The sequence below is a fragment of the Oncorhynchus keta genome, chromosome 20 (assembly GCF_023373465.1).
Source record: "Oncorhynchus keta strain PuntledgeMale-10-30-2019 chromosome 20, Oket_V2, whole genome shotgun sequence".
In the NCBI taxonomy this organism is placed as follows: Eukaryota; Metazoa; Chordata; class Actinopteri; order Salmoniformes; family Salmonidae; genus Oncorhynchus; species Oncorhynchus keta.
In genome coordinates, this window is record NC_068440.1 from 40,584,961 (window position 1) to 40,599,960 (window position 15,000).

Consider the following 15,000-nt stretch of genomic DNA (forward strand, 5'->3'; position numbering starts at 1 on the left):
ATTATAGACATCTAGTCTGCTATGCTAACTTCCCACATTATAGACATCTAGTCTGCTATGCTAACATCCCACATTATAGACATCTAGTCTGCTATGCTAACATCCCACATTATAGACATCTAGCCTGCTATGCTAACATCCCACATTATAGACATCTAGTCTGCTATGCTAACTTCCCATATTATAGACATATAGTCTGCTATGCTAACATCCCACAATATAGACATCTAGTCTGCTATGCTAACTTCCCATATTATAGACATCTAGTCTGCTATGCTAACTTCCCACTTTATAGACATCTAGTCTGCTATGCTAACTTCCCACATTATAGACATCTAGTCTGCTATGCTAACATCCCACATTATAGACATCTAGTCTGCTATGCTAACATCCCACATTATAGACATCTAGTCTGCTATGCTAACTTCCCATATTATAGACATCTAGTCTGCTATGCTAACATCCACATTATAGACATCTAGTCTGCTATGCTAACTTCCCACATTATAGACATCTAGTCTGCTATGCTAACATCCCACATTATAGACATCTAGTCTGCTATGCTAACATCCCACATTATAGACATCTAGTCTGCTATGCTAACATCCCACATTATAGACATCTAGTCTGCTATGCTAACATCCACATTATAGACATCTAGTCTGCTATGCTAACATCCCACATTATAGACATCTAGTCTGCTATGCTAACATCCCACATTATAGACATCTAGTCTTCTATGCTAACATCCCACATTATAGACATCTAGTCTGCTATGCTAACATCCCACATTATAGACATCTAGTCTGCTATGCTAACATCCCACATTATAGACATCTAGTCTGCTATGCTAACATCCCACATTATAGACATCTAGTCTGCTATGCTAACATCCCACATTATAGACATCTAGTCTTCTATGCTAACATCCCACATTATAGACATCTAGTCTGCTATGCTAACATCCCACATTATAGACATCTAGTCTGCTATGCTAACATCCCACATTATAGACATCTAGTCTGCTATGCTAACATCCCACATTATAGACATCTAGTCTGCTATGCTAACATCCCACATTATAGACATCTGCTGCTATGCTAACATCCCACATTATAGACATCTAGTCTGCTATGCTAACTTCCCATATTATAGACATATAGTCTGCTATGCTAACATCCCACAATATAGACATCTAGTCTGCTATGCTAACTTCCCATATTATAGACATCTAGTCTGCTATGCTAACTTCCCACTTTATAGACATCTAGTCTGCTATGCTAACATCCCACATTATAGACATCTAGTCTGCTATGCTAACATCCCACATTATAGACATCTAGTCTGCTATGCTAACTCCCACATTATAGACATCTAGTCTGCTATGCTAACTTCCCACATTATAGACATCTAGTCTGCTATGCTAACATCCCACATTATAGACATCTAGTCTGCTATGCTAACATCCCACATTATAGACATCTAGTCTGCTATGCTAACATCCCACATTATAGACATCTAGTCTTCTATGCTAACATCCCACATTATAGACATCTAGTCTGCTATGCTAACATCCCACAGTATAGACATCTAGTCTGCTATGCTAACATCCCACATTATAGACATCTAGTCTGCTATGCTAACATCCCACATTATAGACATCTAGTCTGCTATGCTAACATCCCACATTATAGACATCTAGTCTTCTATGCTAACATCCCACATTATAGACATCTAGTCTGCTATGCTAACATCCCACATTATAGACATCTAGTCTGCTATGCTAACTTCCCACATTATAGACATCTAGTCTGCTATGCTAACATCCCACATTATAGACATCTAGTCTGCTATGCTAACATCCCACATTATAGACATCTAGCCTGCTATGCTAACATCCCACATTATAGACATCTCGTCTGCTATGCTAACTTCCCATATTATAGACATATAGTCTGCTATGCTAACATCCCACAATATAGACATCTAGTCTGCTATGCTAACTTCCCATATTATAGACATCTAGTCTGCTATGCTAACTTCCCACTTTATAGACATCTAGTCTGCTATGCTAACATCCCACATTATAGACATCTCGTCTGCTATGCTAACATCCCACATTATAGACATCTAGTCTGCTATGCTAACATCCCACAATATAGACATCTAGTCTGCTATGCTAACTTCCCATATTATAGACATATAGTCTGCTATGCTAACTTCCCACATTATAGACATCTAGTCTGCTATGCTAACATCCCACATTATAGACATCTAGTCTGCTATGCTAACATCCCACATTATAGACATCTCGTCTGCTATGCTAACATCCCACATTATAGACATCTAGTCTGCTATGCTAACATCCCACAATATAGACATCTAGTCTGCTATGCTAACTTCCCATATTATAGACATATAGTCTGCTATGCTAACTTCACACATTATAGACATCTAGTCTGTTATGCTAACATCCCACATTATAGACATCTAGTCTGCTATGCTAACTTCCCACATTATAGACATCTAGTCTGCTATGCTAACTTCCCACATTATAGACATCTAGTCTGCTATGCTAACATCCTACATTATAGACATCTAGTCTGCTATGCTAACTTCACACATTATAGACATCTAGTCTGCTATGCTAACATCCCACAATATAGACATCTAGTCTGCTATGCTAACTTCACACGTTATAGACATCTAGTCTGCTATGCTAACTTCCCACATTATAGACATCTAGTCTGCTATGCTAACTTCCCACATTATAGACATCTAGTCTGCTATGCTAACTTCACACATTATAGACATCTAGTCTGCTATGCTAACTTCCCACATTATAGACATCTAGTCTGCTATGCTAACTTCCCACATTATAGACATCTAGTCTGCTATGCTAACTTCACACATTATAGACATCTAGTCTGCTATGCTAACTTCACACATTATAGACATCTAGTCTGCTATGCTAACTTCCCATATTACAGACATCTAGTCTGCTATTCTAACTTCACACGTTATAGACATCTAGTCTGCTATGCTAACTTCACACGTTATAGACATCTAGTCTGCTATGCTAACTTCACACATTATAGACATCTAGTCTGCTATGCTAACTTCACACGTTATAGACATCTAGTCTGCTATGCTAACTTCACACGTTATAGACATCTAGTCTGCTATGCTAACTTCACACGTTATAGACATCTAGTCTGCTATTCTAACTTCACACGTTATAGACATCTAGTCTGCTAACAATCAAAGGCCTGACTGTCTGTTCTGTGGGTAACACTGTGTGCTCTTTTCCAAGGATGGGTCCTGGTCTCTCGGGGGGTCCTGGTCTCTCGGGGGGTCCTGGGATCCGAGGAGGGGGGTCTGCCGGTCACTGGGATGACAACCCAACTTGGGATGGGGGGGGGGGTTAGCCAGTGCAATATTGTGGAACAATCGGAAGTTTACTTAGTAGCAATGCAAATGTCATAGTACAGCTATATGGACAAACCTATATTGCAAACCTATATTATGATAAAAAAATGTTTTTTAACTTGTATCTTATTATGGTAAGTGGTGAAATAAGTTACAACAATTATAATTGTAATGGCTTAGCGGTTAATAAGAAAAGACAATCAGTATATTACCTGACTGAAAGAGAAGGAATATAATATCTATTGTTTACAGGGAACTCATTCAACAATTTTAGACCAACATTGTGTGGAAAAGGGACTCGGCGGTGGGGGGGTGTTGATATTAATTAACAGTAATTTTGATACGAATATGCAAATTGTCTAAACAGATCCTCAAGGTAGATGGATTATTTTAAATATGTTATTGGACCATAAACTGATTTGGCTCATAAATGTCCAAATAAATATGATCCACTTTAAATTAGAAAATATTTTAGATAATTTATCAGCCTACAAGCAATACAATACAATACAATACAATACAATACAATACAATACAATACAATACAATACAATACAATTATTATGGTGGGAGATTATAATACGGCATTAAATACCTCTATGGACCGTAAAGGAAATCACACTGAGATTTACATGGAGGAGGTTTAATATCCTGACCTAGTGAGATATACATGGAGGAGGTTTAATATCCTGACCTAGTGAGATATACATGGAGGAGGTTTAATATCCTGACCTAGTGAGATATACATGGAGGAGGTTTAATATCCTGACCTAGTGAGATATACATGGAGGAGGTTTAATATCCTGACCTAGTGAGATATACGTGGAGGAGGTTTAATATCCTGACCTAGTGAGATATACATGGAGGAGGTTTAATATCCTGACCTAGTGAGATATACATGGAGGAGGTTTAATATCCTGACCTAGTGAGATATACATGGAGGAGGTTTAATCAAGCTAGGCATCTTGACTACTCTCTTGCGTCATTCTTGCTGGCACCAAAAGTTTAAAAAGTGTTGATAGGGGACAGTATGTGGTCGGACTATCACATAATTGGCTTATACAGTATATTACACTTAATGAATATCCACATTGGTGAGGATATTGGAAGTGTAATCAAAGCCTATTGGATGATAACTTGTTTTTAACGAGGATAGAAGTGTTTATAACTGACAGTACTAGTCTGGACACATCGACTCATTCCAGGGTTTTTCTTTATTTTTTTAACTATTTTCTACATTGTAGAATAATAGTGAAGACATCAAAACTATGAAAAAACACATATGGAATCATATAGTAACCAAAAAATGTGTTCAACAAATCAAAATATATTTTAGATTTTAGATTCTTCAAAGGAGCCACCCTTTGCCTTGATGACAGCGTTTGCACATTCTTGGCATTCTCTCAACCAGCTTCATGAGGAATGCTTTTTTCCAACAGTCTTGAAGGAGTTCCCACATATGCTGAGCACTCTGCGGTCCAATTCATCCCAAACCATCTCAATTGGATTGAGGACGGGTGATTGTGGAGGCCAGGTCATCTGATGCAGCACTCCATCACTCTCCTTCTTGGTCAAATAGCCCTTACACAGCCCGGACGTGTGTTTTGGGTCATTGTCCTGCTGAAAAACAAATGATTGTCCCACTAAGCGCAAACCAGATGGGATGGCGTATCGTATAGTTTTGAGGTTTCCACTACTATTCTACAATGTAGAAAATAGTAAAAATAAAGAAAAACCCTTGAATGAGTAGGTGTGTCCAAAAAAAGTATATGTGGGATTGGAAATGAAGACAATAACATGGAAGCTACAATCTATATGCAATATTAAAGATGATCTAACCCCCAAAATAACCACACACACACACACACACACACACACACACACACACACACACACACACACACACACACACACACACACACACACACACACGCCACACACACACACACCACACACACCGTACCACACGCACACACACACACCACACACACCGTACCACACACACACACACCACACACACACACACACCACACACACACACACCACACACACACACACACCACACACACACCACACACACACCACACACACACGCACACACACACACACACACACACACACACACACACACACACACACACACACACACACACACACACACACACACACACACACACACACACACACACCACCGCCGACTTTCATCAGAAAAGCCCACTCAGCGAGAATTTCCCCTTCACCAGATATCATGTGGCTCTGTGTGTGTTTGGCACTGAGGGCTGATCTGAGAGAGAGGCACAAGCTAGCTGGGAGTCCTTTCCCACAATACACTGCTTCAGCCTGTACTAATCTGTTCTTTATGTGCTGGATGCTTCCACTCTCAACTGTATATAGATATATTAGATATATCACTCACTCATTCACGACTCTCTCTCTCTCTCCCTCACTCTTTCTCTCTTTCTCACTCTCTCTCCCTATCACTCTCCCTCTCTCTCCCTCACTCTTTCTCTTTCACTCACTCTTTCTCTCTTTCTCTTTCTCACTCTCCCCCTCCCTCTCTCTCTCTCCCTCCCTTCCTCTCTCTCCCTCACTCTTTCTCTATTTCTCACTCTCCCCCTCCCTCTCTCTCTCTCCCTCCCTCTCTCTCTCCCTCACTCTCTCCCCCCTCTCTCTCTCTCCTTCTCACTCTCTCTCTTTCTCTCTCTCTCTCTCTCTCTGAATTCAATTCAATTCAAGGGGCTTTATTGGCAAAGCAAGTGAAGTAGATAATAAACAAAAGTGAACTAAACACTAATAGAATAGTATTTCAACCCAGGATTGGTTGCTTTCACCTGTCACCTGTGTTGTCATATAATTTATTATTTCAGGCAGAAGAGAGGAAAAATGGGTATGAGTATTGAGATGTACGTTTCCAAGGAGAAAAGGACAGAGAGAGATAGATGGATAGTGTGTGTGTGTGTGTGTGTGTGTGTGTGTGTGTGTGTGTGTGTGTGTGTGTGTGTGTGTGTGTGTGTGTGTGTGTGTGTGTGTGTGTGTGTGTGTGTGTGTGTGTGTGTGTGTGTGTGTGTGTGTGTGTGTGTGTGTGTGTGTTGGGTGCACGTGTGTGTGTGTTGCGTGGTGTGTGTTTGACATTGCAGGGGCGAGTAACAATGCCTTAACCTGAGTAGAGTGGGTGTACACCTACTGTATAGTGAACTAGTTTCTCTCTCTCTGTTTCTCTCTCTCTCTCTCTCTCTCTCTCTCTCTCTCTCTCTCTCTCTCTCTCTCTCTCTCTCTCTCTCTCTGTCTCTCTCTCTCTGTTCCCCTCTCTCTCTCTCTCTCTGTCTCTCTCTCTCTCCACCTTGCAGACATAGTAACTTTCTTCTCTTCTCTTCCTTCTTTTCATTGTTCTTATTTCTCTCAGATTATTTGTAGGTCGGAGCCACCTGCTATTCCAATCTGACTCTGCTACCGCATATCTGTTACCTCTACTTCTCTACCTCTCTCTGTTACCTCTACCTCTACCTCTCCTCCTGTCTCTCCCCCACCTCTCTCAGTTACCTCTACCTCTACCTCTCTACCTCTCTGTTACCTCTACCTCTCTCTGTTACCTCTACCTCTACCTCTACCTCTCTACCTCTCTGTTACCTCTACCTCTCTCTGTTACCTCTACCTCTACCTCTCCTCCTGTCTCTCCCCCACCTCTCTCTGTTACCTCTACCTCTACCTCTCTGTTACCCCTACCTCTCTCTGTTACCTCTACCTCTACCTCTCTCTCTACCTGTCTCTCTCTGCCTGTCTCTCTCTGTTACCTCACATATGTTAGTTCTTCCTCTCTACATATTTTACCTCTCCCTCTACCTGTCTCTCGCTCTGTTACCTCTACCTCTCTCTTTACCCCTCTCTCCCTACCTATCTCTCTCTACCCCTCTCCCTCTACCTGTCTCCCTCTACCTGTCTCTCTCTACCTGTCTCTCTCTACCTGTCTCTCTCTACCTGTCTCTCTCTCTCTACCCCTCTCCCTGTCTCCCTCTACCTGTCTCTCTCTCTACCCCTCTACCTGTCTCTCTCTACCTGTATCTCTCTACCCCTCTCCCTCGACCTGTCTCTTTCTAACTGTCTCTCTCTCTCTCTCTCTCTACCTGTCTGTCTGTCTGTCTGTCTGTCTGTCTGTCTGTCTGTCTGTCTGTCTGTCTGTCTGTCTGTCTGTCTCTCTCTCTCTACTGCTGCATCAGTTACCTGATGTGGAATAGAGTTCCATGTAGTCATGGCACTGTGTAGTACTGTGGAATAGAGTTCCATGTAGTCATGGCTCTATGTAGTACTGTGGAATAGAGTTCCATGTAGTCATGGCTCTATGTAGTACTGTGGAATAGAGTTCCATGTAGTCATGGCTCTATGTAGTACTGTGGAATAGAGTTCCATGTAGTCATGGCTCTATGTACTACTGTGGAATAGAGTTCCATGTAGTCATGGCTCTATGTAGTACTGTGGAATAGAGGTCCATGTAGTCATGGCTCTATGTAGTACTGTGGAATAGAGTTCCATGTAGTCATGGCTCTATGTAGTACTGTGGAATAGAGGTCCATGTAGTCATGGCTCTATGTAGTACTGTGGAATAGAGTTCCATGTAGTCATGGCTCTATGTAGTACTGTGGAATAGAGGTCCATGTAGTTATGGCTCTATGTAGTACTGTGGAATAGAGTGCCATGTAGTCATGGCTCTATGTAGTACTGTGGAATAGAGTTCCATGTAGTCATGGCTCTATGTAGTACTGTGGAATAGAGTTCCATGTAGTCATGGCTCTATGTAGTACTGTGGAATAGAGTTCCATGTAGTCATGGCTCTATGTAGTACTGTGGAATAGAGTTCCATGTAGTCATGGCTCTATGTAGTACTGTGGAATAGACTTGGGGACTGTGAAGCGATCTCCGATGGCAAATCTTGTGGAGTCTGCAAGGGTGTCTGAGCTGTGTGCTAGTCGTTTAACACTATAACTGCCATAACCCAACAGCTACTGATGTTTGATTTTTAAATACAAATAAATCTGGCTTATGTCATGTTCCTCCCCTGACTTTTCCTAAATTTTTGTTTCCTAATTTTGAAATGACAAACAGAAAAGTATTTAGAGCCTTCCTACTTGTTCTGTTTTTATTTTTACACTTTCCCAAGACAATGTTCTGTAGGACGTTGGTACCCAGCCAGGTTCCAAGACAATGTTCTGTAGGACGTTGGTACCCAGCCAGGTTCCAAGACAATGTTCTGTAGGACGTTGGTACCCAGCCAGGCTCCAAGACAATGTTCTGTAGGACGTTGGTACCCAGCCAGGTTCCAAGACAATGTTCTGTAGGACGTTGGTACCCAGCCAGGTTCCAAGACAATGTTCTGTAGGACGTTGGTACCCAGCCAGGCTCCAAGACAATGTTCTGTAGGACGTTGGTACCAAGACAATGTTCTGTAGGACGTTGGTACCCAGCCAGGCTCCAAGACAATGTTCTGTAGGACGTTGGTACCCAGCCAGGCGCCAAGACAATGTCCTGTAGGACGTTGGTACCCAGCCAGGTTCCAAGACAATGTTCTGTAGGATATTGGTACCCAGCCAGGCTCCAAGACAATGTTCTGTAGGACGTTGGTACCCAGCCAGGTTCCAAGACAATGTTCTGTAGGATTTTGGTACCCAGCCAGGCTCCAAGACAATGTTCTGTAGGACGTTGGTACCCAGCCAGGCTCCAAGACAATGTCCTGTAGGACGTTGGTACCCAGCCAGGCTCCAAGACAATGTCCTGTAGGACGTTGGTACCCAGCCAGGCTCCAAGACAATGTCCTGTAGGACGTTGGTACCCAGCCAGGTTCCAAGACAATGTTCTGTAGGACGTTGGTACCCAGCCAGGCTCCAAGACAATGTCCTGTAGGACGTTGGTACCCAGCCAGGCTCCAAGACAATGTTCTGTAGGACGTTGGTACCCAGCCAGGCGCCAAGACAATGTCCTGTAGGACGTTGGTACCCAGCCAGGCTCCAAGACAATGTTCTGTAGGACGTTGGTACCCAGCCAGGTTCCAAGACAATGTTCTGTAGGACGTTGGTACCCAGCCAGGCTCCAAGACAATGTCCTGTAGGACGTTGGTACCCAGCCAGGTTCAAAGACAATGTTCTGTAGGACGTTGGTACCCAGCCAGGCTCCAAGACAATGTTCTGTAGGACGTTGGTACCCAGCCAGGCTCCAAGACAATGTCCTGTAGGACGTTGGTACCCAGCCAGGCGCCAAGACAATGTCCTGTAGGACGTTGGTACCCAGCCAGGTGCTAATGCGTCTCTCTCTCCACACTGAATGAATGACAAATGGAAGAATGGGCAATAATTGTGCACCTTACTTCACAATTGAATTAAATGAGGCCTAACTGAATGATAAAGAGGGTGAAGAGGTTGATTTGAATTTAGAAAGACAATAGTGTAATGATGAGTTTGTGTTATGCCTGTTTATCAGTGTTGGTGCTCATGTTAATCATTTGACAGCGTGTCTTGTGGGTTGATACCATTCTCTTTGACATTTAACTGTGTACTGCTGAAGACTGGGGTAAAGTCGTTTTCTCTGATGAATCATTGTTTGGGGCATCCGGAAAAAAGCTTGTCCGGAGAAGACAAGGTGAGCGCTACCATCAGTCCTGTGTCATGCCAACAGTAAAGCATCCTGAGACCATTCATGTGTGGGGTTGCTTCTCAGCCAAGGGAGTGGGCTCACTCACAATTTTGCCTAAGAACACAGCCATGAATAAAGAATGGTACCAACACATCCTCCGACAGCAACTTCTCCCAACCATCCAGGAACAGTTTGGTGACGAACAATGCCTTTTCCAGCATGATGGAGCCCCTTGCCATAAGGCAAATGTGATAACTAAGTGGCTCGGGGAACAAAACATCGATATTTTGGGTCCATGACCAGGAAACTCCCCAGACCTTAATCCCATTGAGATCTTGTGGTCAATCCTCAAGATGCGGGTGGACAAACAAAACCCCACAAATTCTGACAAACTCCAAGCATTAATTATGCAAGAATAAGCTGCCATAAGTCAGGATGTGGCCCAGAAGTTAATTGACAGCATGCCAGGGTGGATTGCAGAGGTCTTGAAAAAGAAGAGTCAAATATTGACTCTCTGCATCAACTTCATGTAATTGTCAATAAAAGCCTTTGACACTTATGAAATGCTTGTAATTATACTTCAGTATTCCATAGTAACATCTGACAAAAATATCTAAAGACACTGAAGCAGCAAACTTTGTGAAAATTAATATTTGTGTCATTCTCAAAACTTTTGGCCACTATACAACTAAACTATACTCCAACTAATTTCATAATAAGGGTTAGGGTTAGGGTTAGGGTTATTAGATAACAGATTAATTTCATAATGACAAGATAAGATTACATTGACAATAATCTATAATCTATTGTTATTAGGCCTATCGGTTGTCAAATTGAACATGAAGAGATCCTGTAATATACAGATGCCGGGAAACGAGCATCTCTTTATCAAATCCTCCTTCAGAGTCACATGCAGGTAAAACATTTTAATTTAAATATAGTATCAGAAAGAGCATATTCTGCCATTTCTATAACCCTTACCTTTGTCAAATATATATTTGTATTTTTTTTTCAAGAATATCTATACTGTCCGTGCATTCAGCACCCCTTGTACGGCAGTATTGCTCTGGTTGCTAAGCAGAAAACTAGTAACATAATACAGTATTGCTCTGGTTGCTTAGCAGAAAACTAGTAACATAATAAAATGTACATTTTAAATATACTTTTTCTTTATGCAATTCATCCTTTACAGTTGTTGATTGTGTTTAGAAATACAGCAAGTCATTTGACCTGTGACCTGGCTGTTTAAATTATTCTAATCTTTTCGTTTTTTCTACTTTGTCAACGGAAGCTGTAACTAGACTAATGACTATAACTAATATTACTAATTGTAATAAATAATAAAGTTGTTTTTTATTGATATGGTATCGGACATGAAAATATGCAATATGTATTTTCTAGGACTTTCTAAGAATTATAAAAACATACCCATGACTCTATCTAAACAAATAACTTATTTTTATTGCCATTACAGCAGAAGTCGAGAATTTGGACACACCGACTCTAGTCATTCAAGGATTTTTCTTTATTTTTACTATTTTCTACATTGTAGAATAATAGTGAAGACGAGACAACTATGAAATAACACATGTGGAATCGTGTTAAAAAGTGTTAAACAAATGAAAAATATATTTTAGATTTTAGATTCTTCAAAGTAGCCACCCTTTGCCTTGATGACAGCTTTGCACACTCTTGGGCATTCTATCAACCAGCTTCATGAGGTAGTCACCTGGAATGCTTTTCCAACAGTCTTGAAGGAGTTCCCACATATGCTGAGCACTTGTTGACTGCTTTTCCTTTACTCTGTGGTCCAACTCATCCCAAACCATCTCTATTGGGTCGAGTTTAAATGATTGTGGAGGCCAGGTCATCTGATGCAAGACTCCATCACTCTCCTTTCTTGTCAAATAGCCCTTATACAGCCTGGAGGTGTGTTGGGTCATTGTCCTTTTTGAAAACAAATTATAGTCCCACTTAGCGCCAACCAGATGGGATGGCGTATCGTTGCAGAATACTGTGGTAGCCATGCTGGTTAAGTGTGCCCTGAATTCTAAACCAATCACTGACAGCGTCGCCAGCAAAGCACCCCGACACTCCATCACACTTCCTCCTCCATGCTTCACAGTGGGAACCACACATGCGGGGTCATTCAACAGAGCCTAAAAAAAGGACAGGTCAAAGGACAAAGTAAAAATGAACCATATGGAATAGACAATCAGAACTGTTGTCCAGGATCCCCCCCCCCTCCTCCCCCCCATCATGATCAGTAGTTTTAAGGATGTATCCGTCAATTGTTTTGACAATCTGATCATATCAGCAGAATGACAAGGACCTGCTCCCATCTGCTCCCGTACGCCCAATGACAGGAGCAGTAGGAGTAGTTCCCACACCTCGCTTGCTTGCAAAAAAGTTTAATTGTAACATCGGCTGATAGACTGAAATGTTTGCTTTTCAAATTAAAATAAAAAAAAACAGGAACTTTAAGCAAGCAACATAGTGAGAACTTCTCTTTTAAGGCATTAAGTCAAAATGTAGCCGCTAGTGACTCCAACTGTGTTTACCCTTTCAAGATCAAAGCACCCAACAAGACACCCCCAACTACCAAACTCATCCATCATGTCAGCCATAGATCCAGAAGCAATGTGCTGTTACCAGAGGGAGGGCTGGCAAAGCTGCCTCTCTAGCCAAGCCGAGGTCTTCTGTCATGGGGTTTACAAAGAGAGAGAGAGCCCTGGTAGAGTGGGAGATGTGGAGCGGCCGCTGGGCAAGAGTGAGTGATTCGTGAGTGCGCACGCGTGCGTGTGCTCTTGTGTGTGCATGCATATGTGTGTGTGTGTGTGTGTGTGTGTACTCGTGTAGGGCGGCAGGTAGACTAGTGGTTAGAGCCTTGGGCCAGTAACTGAAAGCTTGCTGGTTTGAATACCTGAGCTGACAAGCTGAAATATCTGTTGGTGTGCCCTTGAGCAAGGCTCTTAACCCTAATTTGCACACATAGCAGATAAGACAGTACTCTGTTGAAGTGCATCAGGCCACATAGGAGATAAGACAGTAAGTACTCTGTTGAAGTGCATCAAGCCACATAGGAGATAAGACAGTAAGTACTCTGTTGAAGTGCATCAAGCCACATAGGAGATAAGACAGTAAGTACTCTGTTGAAGTGCATCAAGCCACATAGCAGATAAGACAGTACTCTGTTGAAGTGCATCAAGCCACATAGGAGATAAGACAGTAAGTACTCTGTTGAAGTGCATCAAGCCACATAGGAGATAAGACAGTAAGTACTCTGTTGAAGTGCATCAAGCCACATAGGAGATAAGACAGTAAGTACTCTGTTGAAGTGCATCAAGCCACATAGGAGATAAGACAGTAAGTACTCTGTTGAAGTGCATCAAGCCACATAGGAGATAAGACAGTAAGTACTCTGTTGAAGTGCATCAAGCCACATAGGAGATAAGACAGTAAGTACTCTGTTGAAGTGCATCAAGCCACATAGGAGATAAGACAGTAAGTACTCTGTTGAAGTGCATCAAGCCACATAGGAGATAAGACAGTAAGTACTCTGTTGAAGTGCATCAAGCCACATAGGAGATAAGACAGTAAGTACTCTGTTGAAGTGCATCAAGCCACATAGGAGATAAGACAGTAAGTACTCTGTTGAAGTGCATCAAGCCACATAGGAGATGACTGTGCTTAGGACAGCTTCATCCACCTCCTTTCCTATAGGCTACAGATGGCATTCCTTGCAGCTCATACAGTCACATTTATCACATGTAATTAAGTCATGCTACCAGAACGCCGCATGCGTTTGGAATAGCGCGTGGAGTGAAATTGGCCGCCATCTATCGGTAGTGACAGCTCCATATATTCTCTCTCACCCACCGTGCCACTCAACTACCGGTAAGCACTACCGGCATCTTTCTTAAGTATCGATGAAATGATACAAACCGGGATTTTACGTGACTCATAAAACATTACTGACGTGGCTTTTAACAGGCAAAGAATAAGTAAACTGACAAAACGACCCGAGAGCACATTTACGGGATAAAATAACCTATACTGCTGTTTTATATCGACTTTTGCAAGAATAGGCTATGATATTAAGCTTATATCATATAACATGTAACATGTAAATAGTATATGTCGAAGCATATACTGAATATGTTTTTTCCTTCATGTTTTGATTGTGTAGGCTACAAAAGTATAGACCCAGGTCCATATCACTGTCAACAAATACATATAATTGTCTGAATAACAAATAAACGTTCCGCTATGGGGAAAATCATTAAGACAGCATAAGCCTCTGAGCCACAGGTATAATTATTAAAACCGTAATTCTGAACGTCACTGCGTTCGCACACTGTGATATGATCTACCGTAGACTACCTACCGCACAGCGCATCATATATCCCATTCTATAGCCTAAACAATTAAACAATCATACAATTCCCAAACAACAGCATGACATCGTCTGAAGAGGGTAGAAGAAGAGAAAGACGTGATTTTCAAGACGAGAAGAGGAGAGAGGGAGAGAGATTCCGAGGAGTACACCAAAGCGCGTCGCATCGTGGCTGTTACTGTCACACCCCCCAATCTGTCATCACACCCGAGAGCACATTTCAATAGATGCTCGTCACATAAAAATGCTAATCATATTTATGATCTGCTTGTTGTTTTGCAATCATGAAATGAATCCGCCTCGTGCAGCATATTGTAGCTAGGCCACATGGAAAACGCTATCATCCAAGCATTGCACAGTCTATTATTCCGAGGGAAAAAAACTCTACAATTTATCATTCGGCCTATATAATGAAAACAACGGTTTTCCAAGACAAAAAATAAAATAATTTCAATTTGTTCACATGATTATTTTAGCACATCTCAGAGAAAAACACACGCTGTATTCGATATAGGGAGCTCAAGTTCCGAAAGAGCCCCTGCAACGATGTCAAACCA

The 15,000-nt window shown here is 41.9% G+C and overlaps 1 protein-coding gene across 26 annotated transcripts in view; it reads right to left on the reverse strand.

The window, feature by feature from the left end:
• The window catches only part of LOC118376849 (hippocalcin-like protein 1), a 95,932-nt gene that overhangs the window by 80,432 nt on the left and 500 nt on the right, over positions 1-15,000 (reverse strand). The gene's annotated exons all lie outside the window — the stretch shown is intronic.